Source organism: Coenobita brevimanus, chromosome 21 (genome assembly GCF_032717465.1).
Source record: "Coenobita brevimanus isolate Jiangsu-jjx chromosome 21, ASM3271746v2, whole genome shotgun sequence".
NCBI classification, from domain to species: Eukaryota; Metazoa; Arthropoda; class Malacostraca; order Decapoda; family Coenobitidae; genus Coenobita; species Coenobita brevimanus.
In genome coordinates, this window is record NC_136974.1 from 12,071,645 (window position 1) to 12,079,171 (window position 7,527).

Below are 7,527 nucleotides of genomic sequence, written 5' to 3' on the forward strand. Positions count from 1 at the left end.
TCTCAACCTCCCCCCCCCCTCATATACCTCTCAACTCCATCCCTCCACCTCATCCTCGGTCTACCTCTCCCTCTCCCTCCCTCCACCTCACCTACATACACCCTCTTAGTCAGTCTTTCATTCTCCATTCTCTTCACATGTCCAAACCACCTCAGTGTATTTCTCCCAATCCTCTCAACCACATCCACATCCACCCCACAACGTTCCTTCACTTCTTCATTCGTCAACCTGTCCCTCATGACTTTGACATTTTTGGTGGTTTGGGCCAGGGGATGTTTTATGTTTCTCTTCCTGATAAAACATATATCAACCTTCTTATTACATATTGTGGTAGTGTTACATACTGTGCTATGATTATATTAATGCCTATAACTATTACATATTGTACTATGACTATTGTAAAGCTTTTGTATCGTCCTGTCATGCCAAACTATCGTACCTACGACCTGTCTTTGTATTACAATCTACACAGTGTACAGGAATATGTCACAAGGCTATAAAAAACTTGCCAAACAATTAAGTTAACTGCTAATGTAAATACATGGTATTCATCATAATATTTTAAAACTGAATGTATTATCACAAGTATAATGGCCATACCACGTTGAGTACACCGCTTCCCGTCCGATCAGCGAAGTTAAGCAACGTTGGGTCTGGTTAGTCCTTGGATGGGTGACCGCCTGGGAACACCAGATGCTGTTGGCATAATGTTCACCCTACGTGTCAAGTGGGGTTGGTGGAGGATTAGTGCCCCTCCCTGTAAAACAATTACCTCTAAGCCCTTGACCACCCCGTTTGTGATACATGGCGTCTGGCAATGAAAAAAAAAAATGGAATGAATAATTGTGTAATAGAAATATATATATATAATTATATATCTATACAGTAACAATACAAAGGCAAGTCTACAGGAGTCAATCGTATCAAGAATCGGCCATCTTTGATGTACTTGCTATCTATTTATATGAGATGTAGTAATATGGCAACGTATTATAAAATGGATACATCTATACTGGCTTCATTCTGTTGCACAGCTTATTTGCAACTTAATACTGTACTATATGTAACCCCATATTATTTTATTTTATATAAAATATATATACAATATTAACAATATTAACACAGTTGGTCTCACTTGTAATGCTTGGCTTTTGACTATTGTTTCCAAGTTTTCAATCCTAGCTAGAATTCTGCGCGTAGCCAATATTAATATAGTAAATACTGTATGATCAAGAAAATCGTAAGAATGACTGTAGCGTGGCTATAAAGATAATATGGGTTGAATATAATCCTACTATATTCCTCCCAAGGTTGCATTTTTCGATTGATCAGTTGCATGCTTTCAAACTTAGGTGAAGTTAACTCAATATGTGTACTCATATTGAAATTCATCTTAGGTAATGGTTAGAAGAACTTATGTGTGTGGTTTAGAATAGTGTATTGGTTTCTAGTAGGTAAAGTGGACGATGAGGGGGGTTAGTAGTGAGCAGTACTCCGGTGATATGTATAAACCAGATTCTGATGTGTGGGTTGGAGGTGTCTGGGTAAGTTACGAAAACTGATACATTTTGAGTGAAAGAGAAAAACTGTGAATGTCCAATGCACTGATGATGGATGAGTTCATCTGGAGCAAAGGTGAAGCTTCAATGATGACAAATGTTGAGATTCTTTTTGTGATGGCCATTTCACAAGGGCCTGTCTCAGATGGCTGAAACATGAAGATATGAGCAGGACAAAGAGGAAATGCATGCAGTGATGTACGACATTTATGTTGTTGTTTTTTTTTTTTTTTTTTTTTTTTCATTAGCGAAGGTGACAGTGTCCTGTTTACTGGAGACCGTGATGATTTTTGCCTTAGTGTTGACGGTGACTTGAGTTATCATTTTCAGAAGGAAAAGGGTGTATTTGATAGACCATGAAAAAATCATCTGTTATGAATGGTACATGAACTTCTATTGATGTTGGTGTGAGTGTTGTTTCTAAGTATGGATAATATAACATCAGATTCCTTTCCTCCAACAAAGGCCTCAAACTATGCTTATTTGCACCTTGACTGATTACTTGACGTAGATTATGAAAGGGAAGTAAATTAATGGTGATCCAACTGTTACCAGCATTGGAAATGTCTTTCATGAATGCTTGATAACGAGCTCTAATATTGTCTGACTGAAGCTTTATTATGTCAGTATGTTCAATGACCACTGGGAAGTGTTGGAAAAGTGTATTATTTCCGGCCAGTGCATTTACTTTCTCCACAATTTCTCGACTTGATTTCTGTGTCTTTCGTAGGTTCTTTACAATCATCATTACACCGTTCTGGGTATTAGCTAGCTTATTTTGATATGAGAGAATTTCTGCAATCATGTTTAATTTGTTATTTATTTATTCAAGATCACTTTCTCTAGCCAAACCAAAAAGGTTACCTAGAATCGCTTCCACATATATTAAACAAACTACGTTTGTCACGTGTATTTATGATGTTGTGTGCTTCCCTAACTGTGTCAGTCCAACGTGATGGGATGTCCGGGATCATGGTAAGCATAATGGTCTTACCTGTTCTATTTTCCAGTTTGCCAACTTAATGATTTCAGCCATTTCTTGAATTCGAGAGAATAACTTTATTAGGTGGCTAGTCCAATTACGTTAGCAAGTCATACTAGGGATGATGCTACTGATGATGAACCTTTCAGTTATATTGACTTTAATCTGGCACTTGGAGGATAATGACTCTTCTCTAAAATGCTCAACATATTGCCTATAAAAGGACTCTAAGTTGATTCCTAGGTCCTGTAAACGCCTGGTTATGGTAACCAGACACCTGTGTTTGTATATTTGGTATGCGATCGTAATTTATTCCGATATGTATTAATTGCTTCTGGTTTACTTCCATTGTATATTCTATGTTTTTCGGTTGTATCCGATGTTTTATAAAAGCAAGCTAAATTTCTTGAGACCCTTTATGAATTATCAATATGAACTTGCTTCTCTTCGTCACTCGGTAGTGACTTAATTAATACCTTATTGGCTGTTCTTTTAATTACCCTGTATGGGCCTTCTAATTTCGGCGACATGTTATTGTCGCTAGTGTTAATGATACCATAGACAGTGTCACCTATGTTGATATTTGATTCCCTTGCCTTCTGATTAAATGATTCCGTCATTTCATCCTTGGATATCGTTAATTGTTTGATAACCATGAGTGTATCTCTTGGACTCCACATTAACGAAGTTTAGGATAATCTTAATAACTGTATATAGGCATTTACTAGCCATGCAGTGTCTCGCATGCGAGACGTTTCTCTGTCCCACAAGTAATAAAATGAGGTGTGGCTCTTATAGACTTGTAAGGTCCATAACTAACTGATGCCTCAACTCTGACGATCTAATCATCCCAAATTTTTTTATGCAATGAAGGAGCCAAAGGCCACGGACAGCAAACTGCTCCCTGCAAGGAAACAACAAAACAAGAGAGAAGAGACCCAAATCCAAGATCCATTCATTTCGAGATTCTTGGACACTGCATTTGAAAGACTGGAGATCTCAGGCAGCAAGAAAAACAGCCAGAGACAGTCAGTGCCAGATTTCGCCTGTTGCACTCACGAAGGGCGTGGAGTAGCGGTTAACTCTTGCATTAGAGAGTTGGACTGCAAAGAGATGAGTTTGTTGCTAGACTGGTACTAAGTGCTCACCGTAGTGGTGGAGGGATGCAAACTGACAGTTCAGAGGAGCAGTGACCATTGACGTAGCGACAGAAAAGAGATAAAGATGCAACAATGCAGCGACGAGACAGAGGTTGAAGGGAGCCAGTAAGAGAAGGAGAGTTAATGAGAGGAAAAGCCTATGACTCCACCCTTTTGAGAAGAGTTGTGCATGGTGAGCGTCCCCACTCATGAGAGATGTACTCTACACAGGGGCGAATAAAGCCCGTGCATAAAGTCAACAACTGAGCAGGAGTAAAGAAGGTACAAACTCGGCTTAGCACTGCCAATCTCTTGGAAGCAGATTTTACAAGAGAGGTAATACGTTCTTTTCAAGAAAAATACCGAGAGAATGAAACCTCAAATATGTTAAAAGATGATGCAGGACGGAACTGGATATTGCTAAAAATTAGAGGGTACTCCTGTGGAAGATTTTGTCTGATTGATAGATGTAAGAACTGAGTTTTATATGCATTAAAAAGAATAAGGTTATTTTTACCCAAATCAGAGACATGAGCCAAGTCAGATATTAGGTGTGCCATAACCTCACTCCTTGTTTGTTGAAGTAACTGCTGAGATGGATGCTGCAGGGAAGCGCAGAAAAAGTTGAAGGCACAGATAGAAGGATAGAAACCGTAAGAGGGCAGTTTGGAAACTAAAGATTTATGCCAGACTCGATCGAAAGCCTTTGAGATGTCAGTGCAATGGCAAAACTTTCACCATAGTCCCGAAAGGAGGATGGCCAGGAGTCTGAAACGTAGGTGAGAAGATCGCCAGTGGAGTGTTCCTAATGGAACCCATACTGAGGATCAGAAAGAAGATTGTGATTGGAAAGATGCTTTAATGTTTTTTTTTTTTTTTTCAAGAATCGACTCGAAAACGTTTGAAATACAGGAGGTTAAAGCAATTGGGCGACAGCTAGAGGGCTGGGAATGATCACCCTTCTTTAGGTCAGGCTGAATGAGAGCAAACTTCCAGCAAGAAGGAAAGGTGCAAGTTGATGGACAAAAACGAATGAGTTTAGCTAGGTAGGGTGTTAGCACAGAAGCACAAGTCTTGAGGACAGCTGGTGGGACCCCATCAGATCCATATGCCTTGTTAGTACTGAGGCCAGTGATGGCAGAAATACAACATTTGAAGGCATTTTAATGCCAGCCATGAGGAAGTCAGAGGGGGGAAGAGATTGAGGAAATGCACCGGAATCGTTTCAGGTGGAATTCGAGGAGAAAGTCTGAGTGAAGAGTTCTGCTTCATCAGCAGAAGGAATAGCTACAGAGCCATCAGAGTGGAAAAGAGGGAAGAACGATGAGGTAAAGTTGTTGGAAACGTTTTTGGTAAGGTGCCAGATGGAGTGGGAAGAACTCGAGCTGGAGAGTTCAGAGCATTTATTATGGGACGAAATTATTTTTAGCAGAGGGATGATAGACTTAGCACGATTCCGGGCAGAAATATAAAAAGATGAGATTCAGGGATGGGTTGGCTCCGGTACCATTTGTAGCCCTTCTCTTTGTTGTGGACAGCATTAGAGTAAGAGTGATTAAACGAAGGATATAAGAAAGAGTATGGGAAAGGAATGTATGCTTCCATGTCCAAGAGAATATCCTCTGTAATGCGCAAGGCACACTCAGATGGATCTCGGCCATGGAAGCAATAATTATTCTAGGGAAAATTAAAGAAGTACTGCCTGAGGGCCTCCCAATCCGCAGCTCTAAAGTACCACAACCGACGTTCCTTTGGAAGGTCCACAGGCCGTGCTGGAGCAATACGACAGGCTACGGTGATAAGGTTGTGATCGAGGGAGCCCAATGGAGAGAAATATTTACAGTGTAAGCTGAAGGATTAGTTGTAAGGAAGAGGTCAAGTTTGTTGGATCCCTCTCCAAGGCAGTCAGGGATATGGGTAGAGTGCTGTTTCAAGCTGCTCTAGGTCATTGTGGATGGAAAATATGTAGGATTGTTTACCAGGTGGATCAGTAAAAGGAGAGGAGAGCCGAAGGTCGTTGTGTCTACTGAGGTCTCTGAGAGTGGATATTTAAGAGAAAGGAGAAATGGATAGGTTGTGTTCCACTGTGGAAGTAAGATAGTCGAAGAGCTTTTTATAGTCAGTAGAATTAGAGGATAAATAAACAGCACATATTTTAGTCAGAGAACAACGGGAAAGCCACAGCCAGGGAGTAGAACAAGTAGAACATTCAAAAGAATCAAGTTTAGGAACAAGAGACCAAGATAAGTTTTTGTGTACATATGCGCAACAGTCACCTTTGGATCTGAAGTGAGCACAGAGAAAATAGGAGGATACAGAGAAGGGTTTGCTGGCAGATGCCTCAGACAGCTGAGTCTCAGTTGGGAACAGGTTAGGTTCAGAGGAGGAGAGTTGGTGCTCAGCAGAAAGTTAAAGGAAAAGCTGCAAATGTTGCAGAAATTATGAAGTGAGTGAGAAAGATTGCATTATTCTCACTGAGAATGTGATGTGGTAAACACTTTTTTATTCTGGCTCTCTACCAATCCATTGGAAACATTAGCCTTTTATATATTGTATTGTTTACATATTTCTTGTAAGATTTCTGAATTAAAGTTTCCTCCACTATCATTTATAGCACCTTTGGAGTGGTGAACCTACAGATAACATTATCTACGATTACCCGCGGGATTGTTTCTGGTGTCTTATCCTTAACTGGGACCAAAATTACATATTGTAAGAATGATCACTGGCAACAAAAAGATACTGGTTACGATTACTAGATAAGAGTAGCTTAAGTAAGACAACCGATTCAACTTCCCGCGGTTGGTTGTTCACAGGACATTTTTCTAAGGGTGCTAGTGTTAAAGTGTAACCTTTGTGCTTTGCACATGTTACACATCTGTCAATGTGATCATGAATATCTCGGCATAATGATGGTCAGTAATAATCCGGGCTTGCCTGACTGTCCTGTCCTTGCCAGGACGACCTACATGTGGACTATGGTGTATTGTCCTTCAAATGTGAGGTATCATTTTATCAGGAATGACTAACTGTATGATATTTCTTTTATGATCTGGTTGTGCTGGATTTATCCTAGAACTATAAGGTATTGTTTACTATTATGAATTTTTTAAGTGGTACATGTAGCTTGGGTTATGATATATCATCACCTGATTCTAAATGATATATAACTTTAGACCAAATGGAGTCCTCTCTTTGTGCCTGAGACATTTCTTCATTGTTGGGAGCGTTTCCCCTAGACTAATTGTAGCGACATTTGTCGTTGTTGGATTTCGTAATAATACATCTGCTGCCATATTTACTTTACCTTTTATATAACGAATTCTCGTGGCATATGTTTATTGGGTGTGGTAGGGAAGGTATATGGAAATTATTATAGAGAAAATAAGTGAGATATCAGAAGTCCTTGTGAGTGATGAACATGGTGGCTTTAGGAGTGGCAGAAGATGTGTGGATCAATTATTTGCAGTGAGACAGATAGTGGAGAGGGCTTGTGAGAAGGAATATAAGGTGTTATGGCATTCATGAATCTGGAAAAAGCATACGGCAAAGTAGACAGAGAAGGATTGTGGAAGGTTTTGTGCATGTACGGCGTAGATGGTAAACTGCTAGGTGTCGTCAAGAGTTTTTATGCTGGTAGTGAAGCATGTGTAAGGGTAAAGGAGGAGTATATTGTAGCACCAGTCGAGAAGGGCAGTACTCCCAAGGTGGATGGAAAGCTGATGACAGGAAGAGCTGGAGCTCCCGTTTGATCAGCCCTCAGGACTAGTTCCTGACCATTCCCCTTTGCTGAACTTTTTCAGTGTCTCAGTAACATTAGGCCAGCATGCTCTCTAATACAAGTTTC

At 40.1% G+C, this 7,527-nt stretch overlaps 1 non-coding gene across 1 annotated transcript; it reads left to right on the top strand.

Moving 5' to 3' along the window:
- Window positions 1-586: 586 nt before the first annotated feature.
- On the top strand, window positions 587-705 carry LOC145392306 (5S ribosomal RNA). The gene has a single exon (XR_013895976.1). It is a non-coding gene; the product is annotated as a 5S ribosomal RNA (ribosomal RNA).
- Window positions 706-7,527: the final 6,822 nt, after the last annotated feature.